The sequence below is a fragment of the Poromitra crassiceps genome (assembly GCF_964638095.1).
Source record: "Poromitra crassiceps genome assembly, chromosome: 13".
In the NCBI taxonomy this organism is placed as follows: Eukaryota; Metazoa; Chordata; class Actinopteri; order Beryciformes; family Melamphaidae; genus Poromitra; species Poromitra crassiceps.
In genome coordinates, this window is record NC_139644.1 from 28,780,218 (window position 1) to 28,796,245 (window position 16,028).

The window sequence follows — 16,028 nt, forward strand, 5'->3', positions numbered from 1 at the left end:
GTCAAATCCATGGCGGGCCAAAACAAACAGAGCCTGGTCCAAACCTGGGCCACGGGCCCCAAATTAGACAGCCATGAGATGCTATGGATAGAGATACATTTTGACCACAGAACCCCAGCATTTAATATTTTGTCCCAATGTGAATAATCTGAGAGGATAGTTGTCATGGCCTTGTGGGAACTAGGCCTACATAACTATATACTGTCTGTAGTACTGACTCGCTGGATCATCTGGGGGACGTGTTCTGTCGATATCCAAAATGTCCTCCTTGGCCTTCAGATGACCTCTGGCTCAGGATAGGTCCCTATATCCATTGACCTGTATCTGGAAGTTGACTGACCATTCGATAATAGTCGATCTCTGTTAAGTGCCACTACTACAGGGCCTTTGTGTTCTGACCCTTTTGGCAAGAGATACACCCGTTTCTCAAAAATACATGTTTTGATTGAAGTGCAACAAATCTAATATGTATTACTGAGTACTGATTAGGCCTGATGGAATTACTGTGCAACACACCTGCGCACAATAATGGTTCCAACAACAACTGCTGATGGAAGATAGACCCAGGTGTCACTATTGTTCAAGGAGTTCAGCGCTTTTTGCTGCCATCTGCTGGATCTTAGGGGTATTGTCCCTGTTCTAGTAGGCCTACTAGACGAGAGGAAACATGATGGAGCAAACATGGTGACCTGCCCAAATTATATTTTTGGCCTATGTCAACACCTGAACATGTATTTATTTTGATGCCTGCCTCTCTAAAAGTATTTTACTTCAATATTAATGTTGGGCAGGTTTTAGTGAAGGCTGGCAATATGCTGTGATACACCTGTTCCTCAACATGGAAGCTGTTGCCATGATTTAACTTTAAATTTATTTGAGGAACAATGTACATTATTGAACATTACTGAAATGTGCCAGTGTTAGCCTGATGGCTAATTTTCAACATGCTGTACCAACTCAGTTAGAATTGCCAGTGCCTCACACACACTGACAATATTAAACCCAACATGTCTTTGATGCTGGGAGGAACAAATACAGGGAGAACATGCAAACTCCACACAGAAAGAACCTGCGACGGACTGGGGTTTGAACCCAGGACCTTTTTGCTGTGAGACAGCAGCGCTAACCACGGAGCCATGCAGCCATGATGTGAAACAGGCCCATTCAAGCCATAATGAATGTGCCCTCTGTTTTCTAGAGGATTTTGTATGAAACATTTGACTTCTTTCCTAGGGTTAGGGTTAGGGAGAGTCTCAGAAATATGCTTTTTATTAGGACAAACTGATAAAGCCACATGCTTAGAATAAAACTGTACATTTAGCACCTTATTCTAATCCATTTCACTCCCTCAGATGAGGCTCGAAATGAGGTGGCATGAACAGGTTTTTCTATAAGGTGGGGCTTCGGATTAAACTGTGTATAAGCACATACTGTTTTTGGTGAAACTGTCCCCCCACAAAAGCATGACAAGAGTACTTTTATTCTTAAGGCCTAGTATTACAACAATCATTCCTGGGGAGGCCTCTAGAAGTTGACACCCTGGTGCAGCAGGTTTTTGGTGCATAGCAAATTCTAGGCAATAGCCAGAAATATCTTAATCTATGTCGATTACCCCTAAACTTCATCATTAATGAAACGTTGCAGAAGGTTTAGCTCAATGACAGACAAAAAGCAGAGTGCATTTCATGCAGTTTATTTTCAGATGGCTGTCAGTAGCTGCCATGCCAGGTGAAGAGGCTACTTTCAGGGTGCGTTCTACTTCCAGGAATCTGAGGGAGGAAAACAGTCAGTGCGTTACATTCCTTGTTCAACAATTGCTCTCCTGCAGACTACACCTTATGAAGCAAGTACCCTCTTCAGGATCTGACACTTAAAAACCTTGACCAAGTTTACAAGACCCTCTTGTCAGTTCCTCAGACGTGTTGCTCACACCTCCATAGAGCACCTGCTTCAACTATACATAGCTGTAATCATGGATACCTGAACTATGACAAGATTCCCTTCAGTGAAATATTAAAGCCAACAAGCAATACATTTTTACATACCCATTTGCAGCCGAGATGTCAGGCTGCAGTGGCATGGGCTGCTTCTGTACAGCTTCCTAAAGACTGTGTGCAGAGCTGGTGGACAGAGAGAGGGGGCACTGTTGTAATGAAATATCTTTGAGTAAAATAGTGTAAATTTGTGTTGAAAACTGAGGTTCTTACTGGAGAGTAGAGCTTCAGCAGGATCTGAGCTTTTCTGCAGTCTGCACTCTTGAGAAACTCTGGACCATTGTTAAGATTCAAATCAACACCACAGAATCAGACCCCATCAACAAAGCTGCACGACTGGATTACAAGGAGAGACTTAGGAATCATTGAAGCCCATAAGGGGAGCTCTTTTTAAACATCAAGCAAAGGCAACTGAAAACAGCACAACACATCAAGGGCCTGCATATAACACTTGTGACATCACTCAACCAGCCTACTGCGCAAGTGTAAATGGATGTACAATGTTGGGGCTGGGACACCTCATCTTAGACTGTACAGCAGCCTGGATGGGTGGGTGAGTGATGTCACAGGTCTTATGCTTTTTATTGAGCACATGCATTAGAATGCCAACTTTTTCTCCATATTTCTGCCTTGGGGCATGTTTTAATTGTTTGTTTTTTGGGGGTGGGGCTTTTTCATAGATTCTTGAGCCTGTTACAATAGGATTGTATCTGTTATTAGGATACTAGTTTCCACAGGGACGGATTTGAGTGTAACACCAGGAACAGAGAATGGTGTATGTTGTGCTATCAGTCTGCTGAGCATGTTAACTGAAGAACTTGTTTAATAAATAATGGTGTAAGCCACTACAGAGCTTTAAACGTCCATTCTATAGATACAAGGTAGAATGAAACAGAGCCCGAAATGTAAATTCATACCTGCACCACACACTTTAAGGAACAGAATTGTCAGACGATGAAGGAGAACAATGAAAGCCATAGAGAAGGAGCTGAGAGCTGAATAAGTCTTTCCATTATAGCCTTGTAGTTCTGCAGGAACGAGTCCAGCACCCCCGTTTGATAATCCACAGCTGGTCTCAGGAGGGTCAGATCGCCACCATGGAGCAGCAGATAACAGACATGTTACACAGAACCATCTGGGACATGGGTCCTTGGAAACAGGAACAAATGCAGGCATTTTCTAAAAATTCTTGGCAGGCGATTGGACGAACCATGTGTCTATCACAGGCACCATGTGCAATCATGGCTTCAGCAGGAGAGAAACATCGTCCTTGTAGACGCTGATTGGATTGCATAACTTGAAGGAAGATGGATTCTGGAGCTTCTTCCTCATTGGGAAAGAACAGCCGGATCCGATGGGGACTGCTCTGCATTTACCATCAGAACAATATTGTCCAGTTCTTCCTCTGGACACACAGCATTCATTGGCACTGGGGTTGAATGCTCTGAAGGTCTCAGTGGAACAGCACAGATGAAGGTCACTGTAACAGTGGAGACCGCACAGATGAGAAACACAGCAAGGCAGCTGCAGGCTGCAGCCTGGGCTGAGATGGGCAATGCAACTAAACTACAACTCAATAGAACAGGATCAGGAACCTCAGTGAACTTCTTGTCACCAACTCAAAGAGAAAGGGGAAGCCAAGCCCAAGGCTGAAACTTTAGGTAGGAGAGTGGCAGAGTTGGAGGGCCAACTGGGAGCTGAGGCCCAGCAGAAACAGGACTTGGAGGTCCAAACCTGTCCAGTGGTAGGCTTCTCTCTGCACAACTGGGTCAACCAAAGGCAGATAGTATAGCCTGTACTGAGCTTGGTTGCTCGTAACTGGTAGAGGCTAGAGAAGGTTTGTGGCTGTTCTCATAATCCACAGTGGGTTTAATGCCACTGGAGCCATCACCTCTCTGTATGCTATAGAGAGAAAGATTCATCGTTAAGTCTTGTAGGTCAACAAGTTCACTGTAAATGTAACTAGGATCACATCAGTAGCAGCTTACCACACAATTGCCCAAAATCCATCGAGAGAAGAGCACCCTGAAAAGAGAAGACAATTAGTTAAGCAAAGTATACAATACCACCAAAATCATGAGTGAAAAATATCCCCATAGAAATACATGCTCTCACATCGCTCCCTGTGAGAGCATGTCTGAGTGAGGTTTTTACAATTGTATGTATTTCTATGGTAAGATTTTGTATAGTATACTTTAAGTGTCATATTATGTTTACATAACATGTATTTTGTAACAGTATTTTAACGTCCTTCTCCAATCTGTGGGCTTACACATGTACGCATTTCCTGTATAGACCTTAATTGAATTATTTATTGTATTTCCGGTCTATATGTATTTAGTAGTTATTTCCGCCTTACACAGCACAACGCTGCTGGCCTGCTTCTTCTTTGCTCTTGTGACTTGTGTTGGCCCTGCACCCAAAAGTGGAACTCTTGTTGTGAGTGTGCTCGCATTCGGTGAGTTTGGACATTACTATGACAGCCACATGCATGTGTGGATAACATTGCTAGAATGCCATGGTGAACAGATACATTGCAGTCATTTCAGTGTGTCGAAAGCATCTTTTCAACTGATAAGACAGAACAATGCTTACATTGTCTGACAAATTCATTTCCATCACCATTTATCCCATGTTTCTTTATTGAAAAATAAAGTTATCTCCTCCAAGACAGGATAAAAACTGAAATTGAGGACATTGTTGTTGGATTTGACATTTTCTTTTCAGCTTTTCTCTTTTGATACATCATAATATTCTTAGAAACTGAAGCATTCTTTGCCAGAATGTTGCGACATTTCAGTGATGTTATGGAAAGTTCTATCACTGGTTTATTCATATCCTTGACACTTTACCTGTTAGCTGACACAGTAAGGTGAAACAGCCTCAAATGCTAGCTGTTTCCCCTCACTGTTTCCCTGGTGGCTGATTGGTGGTAAAAGAAAAGAAAAACGGTTTCTCTGTACACACATTACAGTACAAGTCAGGGGTGGTGATCCTCCTCTAACTATGCTTCCCATATTGCATAGATGATGGAACATGTGAGCAGACCATGTTTTAGTGTTCATACAAAAGCAGCATAGTAATTTGGAATTGGACACCAACAGTGATAACGCTGGTGAATACAGACAGCAGAGGGCAGTGGTGCAGTACATTTAGTTAGCATGCAGAACCACCATATAAATCCATTGCCTCAGTATGGCACAGAATTCAGTAAATACCTTGAGCTGATCATTTTATGTCATTTCACCTCAATTTAATTCCTCATTTGGTTAAATTGCGGCAAACACAATTGTGTGAGCCAATTTGCTCCTGTCATAAACTCTGCTATTTTTGTATATTTTCTTGTAATTTATCAGGAGGTGGGGGAGGGGTTTAATCATCATCATCATCATCATCATCATCATCATCATCATCATCATCATCATCATCACAATGTATATATACACACACATACATACACACACACACACACACACACACACACACACACACACACACACACACACACACACACCACACACACACACACACACACACACACACACACACACATACTGTATGCAATCCCTGACAGAGATGAGGTCAGCAGGCAGTGGAGCAAGGGTCAACTGGAAAACATTTTTGTTTATTTGTTTATTTAAAAAAAATAATTAAGGATGATGTCATAAACCGCTGATGATGTGATGTCATGCGCCACAATCATCAACTGTGATGTCATACCCACTGATGATGTGGATGATGTGGCGTGATGAGTTGACATGAGTTTGGTCACAACCAAAAAAACAAGTGCACCCATGGCGTATCATCTCCAGAGTCTTCTTATTGAAGCATATTATATTTTCTGTTGTTGTGTATAATTTAAAACCCTGTCTTTGATCCTGCATGGATCTCTGATAGCCTACTTGATACTCGCACCCCCAACACACACACCACATCCCCTGACTTATATGAGAAGGCAATTTAAGAAATACAGCTAATGTCAGTCTATTACCAGCTACCTTCCTGTCCACAGTGATGGCTCAGTTGACTCATAGTGTCTTTATCAACTCCTCTGGGGAACATGGCAGCAAATCAGTGTTTTTCCGCTCCATGAGCTCTGACCGTTTATCCACTATACCCCCACTTCCTGATAAATAGGCCAATCTTGCTGGCCATTCCATTAAATGGAACAATTTCCAGCCAGACAGGATATCATTTTCATGGGGGAACTTTACTGAATTCAATTTCAGCAGAGAACCGTATGAATGACAGCAACAGCAGAAGGGTTATTCATTGTTATTGTTCCTGATTTCTTTATCTTTGGTATAGTGTGAGCATGTCCTGGGGGGGGGGGAGTCCCTCCTGATTTTGTTGTTGATATTGTCTCAAAACCAGTTGATATTTTGTGTAGCCAGTGGGCCCCAAGATGAAAGGATTACAGAGATACAAAAACAAAAACAAAACTGTGACATATTACAATATTAAAGATAAATTACATTAAATCTGTGGTAAGAGCCGATAGATGCTTGGATTAGAGCGAACAAGTGAGTCAGGCAAAACCTTCTGAATCTCCATGATGTTCAGGAGAGAGAAAGAGGCCCTGCTCAAGCCTGGTTTTTAAATGGAGATGGGTAAAGTACCTCTGTTCACACCTGGCATTAATGTGTCCCCACATGGGTCTCGAGTAGGGGTGTCACGATACACTCAGTTCACGATACGATACGTATCACGATACTGGGTTCACGATAACGATACGATACGATACGATTTTAACAATATTTTTTTAAACTTGAATAATGACAATATATGACTGGAAAAGTAGTATTTTATTTGAAATGCACAAATACAAAACATGCTGTTGTGGGAAATTGTTATTACAATAACAACTAGAAAAAACATGAGATTGGAGATAAGGCTTATCTTGAAATAGAATGAGTTACACCGTCACTTAGATTTACTTTGAACTAAAAGGTTTCTCAGCAGTATAAATTCTCATTATGCATCTTCAGTTTTTCTTCAAACTCAAACAACAAGACTTTTCTTAGTCTATTTTTTATGCATCTTCAGTTTTTCCTGTCAAGTAAACAGTTTTGCCAGAAACTCAATTGAATGGTTTCTCTCCTGTATAACTTCTCATGTGTCTCTTCAGAGACTTGTTCAACTGAACTACTTTCCACACATTGAACTTCAACAAACAAAGACGTTTCTTTGTCTATTTTTGAAAAAAAAAAAAAAAAAAAAATTTTTTTTTTTTTTTTTTTTTTTCACGATATGAGATTTCATCTCAACGATACATATCGTGACGTTTTACTATCGCGAAATTTCGTGGGACGATATATTGTGACACCCCTAGTCTCGAGTGTCGGATCTCACTTCCCCGCTCTACATGCAAATAAACACATCCATCATTTCTATTCAGCAAGTCTTGTGTGCTTCTCTGTCTATACATGTTACTGTGCAAGAATGACTGAATGATCATAGAAAGGTCTCTGTCGTAGGCTGCGCAAGGTGTGTACCTGGCCTGCTATCTCACTGCATTTCTTTAAAGATACAGAGGCAATGCATCAGCTGTTGCTAATGTTTTTATGTAGTGACCTTTCTGCTCTTTCCGTTGCCAACACTCTTTTCTTCAATTTGTTGAAGACCATTTTGCATTCCAAGTCTCGGAGCTGCCAACATTTTGCCAATTTATTTTAAAGATACAGAGGCAATGCGTCAGCTGTTATTTGGACGTATTGACCTGACACCATTTTGTCCATTTCTCTCAGGATTACAAGAATTTCCTCAGTCATGCCGTTAGCATTATACCTGACAAGCTCTTAAAGTTCATTAGCCTATAAATATACTGACAAGACTTCCCCACACACACACACACACACACACACACACACACACCCGCGCACATTTCAAGATTGCATATTGATTAAAAGCTCAATCAATTGTAGAAAGCACCTTATTAGTTATGTTTGTCGAGGCTTGATTTGGTTTATCCTTAATTTGCTGCTGAAGTCAAAAAGGATGCTTCCAGGCAGTTTGGCAGAGAACGCATGGGAGAGAGAGAGAGAGAGAGAGAGAGAGAGAGAGGGAGAGAGAGACAGAGAGAGGTGAAAAGGTAGAGTGAGCGAGCATAATCAGCCTCACCTCGTATAGATTTTTACACATCCTCCCAGCCACTCTCTAATCTCAACGAGACTCATCACCTCTCTCCATCCCCTCGCGACTCCCCCGTACTTCCTGTCCTCTCCCACCTCATTATCACCAGCACTGCCTTCGCATGATGGGGTTGGTAAATGTCAGCAAACCTAAGGTGAAACAGATGTCTGCTATAGGTAATGGAATGGCTGTGTCAGGGGTCTTTCAGCATCTTGCCTGTACACAAACACACACACACACACACAAACACACACACACACACACACACACACACACACACACACACACACACACACACACACACACACACACACACACACACACACACACACACACACTCTGCTTGTTTAACAGCAATTTGGACTAGCTGTCCTGTATGGAGACCTCCTGTGTTTATATTGAAATAGACAGTGGGTGCCATCAGGGGAGACCCTGGGCCTGGGGGAATGTCCCAGTTTAGTCTCACTGTCACAGGGGTCTGTGAATCAACAAACACACAGGACACACACACACGCACGCACGCGCGCGCGCACACACACACGCACACGCACGCACACACACACACACACACGCACACACACAAAACAACATCCAAGACCATCAGTGTTCTCGATACAGTGACTGCAAATTCTGTGTGATTTATCCAAAAAAACGCCAACACAGAGAATAAATTAATCCCATTCAAATGCATATACATCTTCCGTGGTTATTTCTCTCTTTCGTTCTTACACCCCATAGAGCTCAACAGTGACCACCCACTTTTCGCGGCTCTGGTTCTGGAAGAGAATTGACCATTCATTTTCTCCATAGATGTTTAAAAAGAAATCCTTATATAAAGAGTGAGTTTTAAGCCTGGAACCAAACCAACCACCCTTCAACCCCACTAACCTGCTAGTTGAAAAATAATTAGAAAGAGGTACTGGTGAAAAGTGATGACAAGGGTTCCTGACTGATCGTCAGTATGTGACGAGTTGGGAGTGAGAATGTGTTGATGTGAAATGTGCCCTGACCTGAACAGATTGCATTTAGTCCTCCTCCTGCTCTGGTGGCCCAACAGTTAGAGAAGTGAGCTTGTGACCGGAAGGTCGTCGGTTCAATCCCCAGGACTGGCATGATAAATCTGGGTGGGGAAAGTGAAAAGCGCCCCCTTCCCCCTCTCTCTCTCTCATTACCACCACTGAGGTGCCCTTGAGCAAGGCCCTTAACCTCAACTGCTGCAGTGGAGCTGCTCAGTGGCCAGCAGATCAGACTGGGGTTGTACTGGTCAGATTCCAGGTATGAATGCGTGTGTGAATGTGAACAGGGCGCTCCTGAAAAAGAGAGCATTGCTCTCAGTGAGACTCCCCTAGATAAATCAAGGTAAAACAAGCTATCAGGTTTCCAATTAAGGGAATGTTTAAACAGACTGTGAATGCCTTTCACTCTGAAGAAGAAGAAGAAACTGTGCTGTTGAAACGTCAGTGTGTTGATCTGTACCCCAAATAAAGACTTTGGAAGATGATCTGTGTGCTCGTGTTCTCCTACAGTATCTGGTTAAATGTGTCCTATTGTGCAGAATGTTGCACAAACCAGCCTCAACTGGAGTAAAAGAGACCTCAGTGCAAAATTGACAATATAGTGACTCTTTGATGATGATATTCACACTGTGCAGGGTTTTAGCACCTACAAAAGGCGGATTGCAGTGAATACATTATTGAGGTGGAAAGACACTCTCCCTGGTTGCAGGGGGAGGAACAGACACTTTGGGACACCTCTGTTAGCAGCATAGGGCTCCCTCCTCCTCCCATCTTCTCCGTGATAGCCTGAAGACCATAAGGTGAAGTTATGAATTTTGCAAGTGCTTCAGTCCACATGAAGGACAGCAAAGTCCAAATCCAAAAAGAAAAGTTCTGTCACCATCTGTATGCTGTGTACGCCAAACAGCTAGTTCATTAGTGAATGTGTCTGCCATGTGCCTGAGGCTTTCAGGGCAGAATAGTGTGTGTGTGTGTGTGTGTGTGTGTGTGTGTGTGTGTGTGTGTGTGTGTGTGTGTGTGTGTGTGTGTGTGTGTGTGTGTGTGTGTGTGTGTGTGTGTGTGTGTGTGTGTATGTGTGTGTGCGCGTGCGTGCGTGCGTGCATGTGTTTCAGACAGACCTGATGAGCACATTAGCATTCAGGATATGTGACTGACAGACGGCAGGCAATCAAAGCTTGTATCCTTATTTAAAGTTGGATACTATTCACTCCGTGTACAAGATGGAGTCCATTACCCTCTGGGATATGAGGGTGTGGAGTTCCGGTTTGAGAATTTTCACACTGCTTTTAGCAAAAGAGTAAGTAAGGATGAGGGGATTCAAGATTAAAGAAAGGCGATTGGCCTTCCAACAGGTGAGAAAGTGGGCATTGCTGCATTGTTGTGTGCGCTTTTGTAGCATTTCGTTGCGCCAGTGGTTCCCAACCTTTTCGGGCTCATGGCTCACTTGAAAAGCTTGCGGCCCATATCCGACCATAAGAGGCTCTTATGACATCACTATGACATCATCAGTGGGCCAAACATTGAATCAGAGAACACACAGAGAACAGACAGAAATTGCCCACTTGCCCCTTTTATATATCATAATATTATGGTCCCATTTCGAGTAAAATACACAATAAACAAATACTATATGTTTTGGGGTGTGATTGACAGGTCACCTGTCCAGCTCGCTGATCACGGACCAATAGCAGGCAGCGCTGCGGCTCTTGTTGTCCAAATTCCAATCACTTCTGATGGCGATGGTGAAAATAGCTTCAAAACGCGAGTCCAAAAACCAATGGGTGATGTGATGTCATGGTAGCTACGTCCAATATTTATACAGTCTATGGTCACTCCATATTTTCCAGAAATACCACCTGTAATGCCTACATCACAATAAAAAAGGTCTAGGTCATTTGAGTGTGGGTGGTGCCAACACCCCTTTTAAGATGTTTATCATCACCCACAAAACTGTAGAAGAAGAAAAGGAACAGTGAGTGTGTTGTCGGGAGTGTTCGGCTTGTTGATGCTTCGCCTGACTGTACTCGGCTGCTCTCACCTGCCTTCCAGGCAAGCCAGAAGTCCTCTCAAACAAGCCTGATGCAAAACACCTGATTTACATCACTGATTGGGGTGTGGCCAGAAGTGGACCATGCTTGAAGAGCAGTGCAACAACACGTTTCCGCCTAGACTGTGACTTAGTTTTGCCCTTAGAAAAAGTCAAATCGAACCTTATCATTCTGAGCCGTCTATGTTGTGAGCCCTCAAAATGTCATTCATTCACAAATGTGGCTGAAATGAAGTAACCTTTATCCTTGAATGGCTTGTAGATAGCTGCAGTGTTGTTTTTTGCCTTGGTCCCCCATTGTCTGAAGATAGCAAATCACCTGCAGCCTGTGATTTTTAGAAAGGCCATGACATTTTCACAATCAGCAAGCGCCCCCCCCCCCCCCCCCCACACACACACACACACACACACCACAAACTGACAACTGAAAGTGGCAGTAACTTTTCAACAAAGAGGAGGAAAGTGTTTAGAATGATGGTCTCATTTTCTTCTTCTGTCTGTTCTGGATAATGCCTCAACCTGCAGGGCAGTGGCGTAAGTTACGACGGGCCCCAGTGCCGCTTTTATATTTGAAAGGCATGATTGCTTGCTCGGCTCAGCTTGTCAGTCTTGACGTTCAGCTTTTGCGCCTAAACTACCTATGTATCTATGTATCTATGTATAGACTTGACATTGGACAACAACATATTACCCAGAAATCATCACTGCATAGGCTATAGACAAAAATAACAAAGAAAATAAGAAATTATTCATTTAATTGAATTGTGTGTGTGTGTGTGTGTGTGTATGTTTATAGTTTATATAATTTATGTAGAATAGGCCTATACGTTTGTCATACATTGCTACTATTTTCCAAAAAAAGAAAAGAAAACATGACGCGAGTTCTTCTTTGAACACAGGTGAATTTCCGAAAAGTAATCGGAATCACTGGCAAGGGCCTGTTCTCCGCCCAACACATTGTTGGAGGGGAGGGCCAGCCCTCTCTACGTACGGGCCCCCCTACCCCATGGGCCCCAGTGCAACTGCACTGCCTGCACTCTCTAGCTATATTTACCCCCATGTGCATTTGCTGTTAACTAATCTGTTTTCTTCAAATTCCCATATCATGTTCTATACCGCATAGTGATTGTGTTTATATTTCCCAATTATTTCAGATAGCATTTATTTATTTATTTATTTATTTATTCTTATTATTAATTGTGTATGTTTATACAACCGTATTTACATATCCCCCCACCCCCCCCAGCCGTACCCTATCCTCTGTTGGTGATGCAAACAATACGCACATAACCTCAGAGCAGAACAATGGTGGAGCTACATGGTGTTAGTTGTCTTTGCAGCCACAGGTATGTTTTCTACAAGAATTAAGGGGAAGGTCTTATCATGACTGGAGAACAAATGACTGCACAAATAGTTGATCAACATTATTGACATCGACACGATAGCAAAATGTCTACACTTGCTACAAGTTAGGCAAGACCTTCAAGGTGCATACCAAGGTAAACAACATTGTCTGAATTTTAAAATCTTACAATGTGGAGTGGTTGTCATGACAACAGCTGATCCTGAACATGGTGATTGGTTTGACTCTCTACCATAATAAGGCTGCAACAACAAGGAGAAAATTGCTGCTGTGGGAAAGTAAAATGGTGGCCAGATGTGCCTTATATGGGGTGACCAGATCCCAACAAACCACATGTTGGACAGAGTATGTTTCTGTGGGACGATGTGGGACACATTACCAATGCTGTGTAGGGCTACAACTAATGATTATTTTCATTATCAATTAATCGTCGATTATTTTTCGACTAATCGATTAGTCGTTTGGTCTTTCCCCCAAAGTCCAAGATGACATTTGTCCTGACCAACAGTCAACACAATCTAAAGATAATAATCAGTTTACTGCCATAGAAGACAGACAGCAGAAAATGTTCACATTGAAGAAGCTGTAAGACAATTTAGTTGCCGATTAATCTTCTGTCGATCGATTAATCGTTGCAGCACTAATGCTGAGAGGTCTAAACTTTTGACATGTCTATAAAAAAACATTCCTATTCTGCCACTGCAAGTAATTATATCCAAATAAAGAAAAGTAATATTAGATCAAGGGATTTACTACATTTTCTCCAACAACAGATATGAACACACACACCATAATATTAAAGTAATATTACATGGCATGGCATGGGAGGACCGTGCCTTCAAAACACCATAATATTGCTCTCTCTCTCTCTTTCTCTCTCTCTCTCTCTCTCTCTCTCTCTCTCTCACTCTCTCCCTCTCTCTTGAAAACTAGAGTCAATCAAAATGTGGGAGATTGTCTCAATATGTCACCCTGCCTTGTGCTGTGATTAACTCACTATAGAGCTACTCTGGTTCAAGGCTTATAATGCCTTTGCTGGAAAGCTTGAAATCTTCATCAAAACAAAATTATATTTGGATTGCGTCTTTTCTGTGGTTTGGTCATTAGAGATCGATTCGACACATGACTGAGATAAAATCTTAACCTGATCTGTGGAAAACCTATAGCAAGGGTATTTTGAAAATGCCATAGCCCCCCCCCCCCCCTTTACTAATAGAGAAACAAATATACTGACTTTTAAACTGTCCTAGCATCTACTGAAACAAACAAAAAAATGATTAGGTAAGCGTAAGCCTAGTCCTTTGGTTTATGGATAATGAACCATGCCCTCGTTAGTGACCTTCTAGTGCCAAAGACACACATTCCTGGAAGTGTTAACAGGCAAATAAGAGCTGGGCCTTAGCTAACGCGGCTCTGAGCTTCAGTGTCATCGCTGCTTTTTCTCTTGTTTGTTGAAAGCAAATAAATGAGAGGGACCGAGCAGCTCCACACCTGCTCACATAGAAGCTTCATTTACAATCACCTCTGGGCTTTGTGGAATAATAAGAGCAATTTCTTGCACATTATGAGGAAATAACAAAGTTCAATACATTGTTTGTGTATACACAATACACACACAAACAATACACACACCATTATGCTGCATTCAGTAATGATCTACATTGTGTATATTCTCCATTATTTAGAAAACAATTGAAGTAATCTTGAATTAACAGTGTGGTAATTTATCACAGGGAAGCTTAAAATAGTTCCAATGCAATGTGCCCCTTTTCTGCAGATATTGCTCCTGTATGCTGTCACCTGACTTTGCTCCTGTATGCTGTCACCTGACTTTGTCACCTGATTTTGCTCCTGTATGCTGTCACCTGACTTTGCTCCTGTATGCTGTCACCTGACTTTGTCACCTGATTTTGCTCCTGTATGCTGTCACCTGACTTTGGACGGAAAACAAAATTGACCACAAACACAGTGGAAACTAGAAGCGAGGGCCCAGCGCTGCAGAGAGGACAGAATGTGTTTGTACCCCTACACCCCCGCCCCGTCCCACACCAACCCCCCACCCCCCTCCAAGAGGCTGCTGCAGAAACAAGTTGTCAGTAAACACACTGATGAGGGCTGCATGAGGAGGAGAGGGCCTTGGAGAGGTCCTGAAGATATACAAGGAATGACAGAGAGATGGAGAGAGAAGAGGTGGAGAGACTGGGGAGGATAATCAAGAGAGAGAAATGAAGAGGGCATTAGACAACAAAGGACTTGGAAGCATGACTCAAATTCATTTAGTTTCCTATAGGTTATATTTATTGAAGCTTCGACAAGGAATGTGAAATGCTGCTGATGTTTCACAAAGGATAAGATCACTGGCATATTTAAAAATCATATCGATGCCACTGTGACCTAAATAAATCACCTTGATATGATATTTTAAAGATCTGTTGTGCGATATGCAAAGACCACATGGATGCATTGTGTGTTCTTGCCAATTCACGCACACACATTTCACTTTGTGCACTTTATCAAAGCTAATTCTGAATTTATAAACCTTAAGAAAAACTTGACCATATAGCCTGCGCTCCATAACAAAATAAAAAATAAATCTGAAACATGAATTTGAAATACACTAAGTGCACAAAATATGGGGGCCACTCACCTTTTTTGTACAATATGTATGTCTTGAGGCTTAAACCTTTTCCCCCTTCTTCATCCACAATTCCACATTACTCCTTTATGACAGAAGTGAATAGATAAGAATACGGGTAGCTTTCAGCTGGTTTCCATTACTGTAGCAGGTGGTCCTAAGGTTTTATACTCAATGTTTGTCTTATGTCTTGTAAAGCAAATACACAACAACTTTGACAAGTTCAGCATGACCTCAAAACAATTTATATATGAACACAGCAAAAAGTAATAATGTGTTCAGCAAATTCTCTTCAGTCATTTTATTCAACTAATTTCGCAATCCAAGGTGTCATTTATGAGAGCAACATCAGGCTTGTAGGAACCACTATGTGAAAGCTTGGAATAGAACGTTCATCTGAAGAAGAAAAGACAACACAAGCAACAACAAATAGAAAACACATGTTCATTGGGCTACTTGCTTATAACTGCATCTCCTTAGTTTTCAGACACATTTGTTTCTTTGAATTCTCCTTATTTCTGTGACAGGCCTTTGTGCCCTAGTCTTACCACATAATTCATCCCAATCAGCAATTGTGTTATACTGTCCTGGATCATTGGATATAATAATTTAGAACACGGCTCTCTTGAATACTCGATTCTGATTGGTCAATCAACAAGATTCACCGGTCATTATTTCTCGACAACCGACCGCTGCTCTGCCACACCTGGATTAATCAGTTGATAAGAGCCTTTTGTCAGCAAGACACTACTAATTAGGCCAACCAGTTGCAGCTGTGGTGTCTTGTGTGCCAATTACGAATGAAACCGCTTTGTCGTTGAAAACGCTATTAAAAAATCTA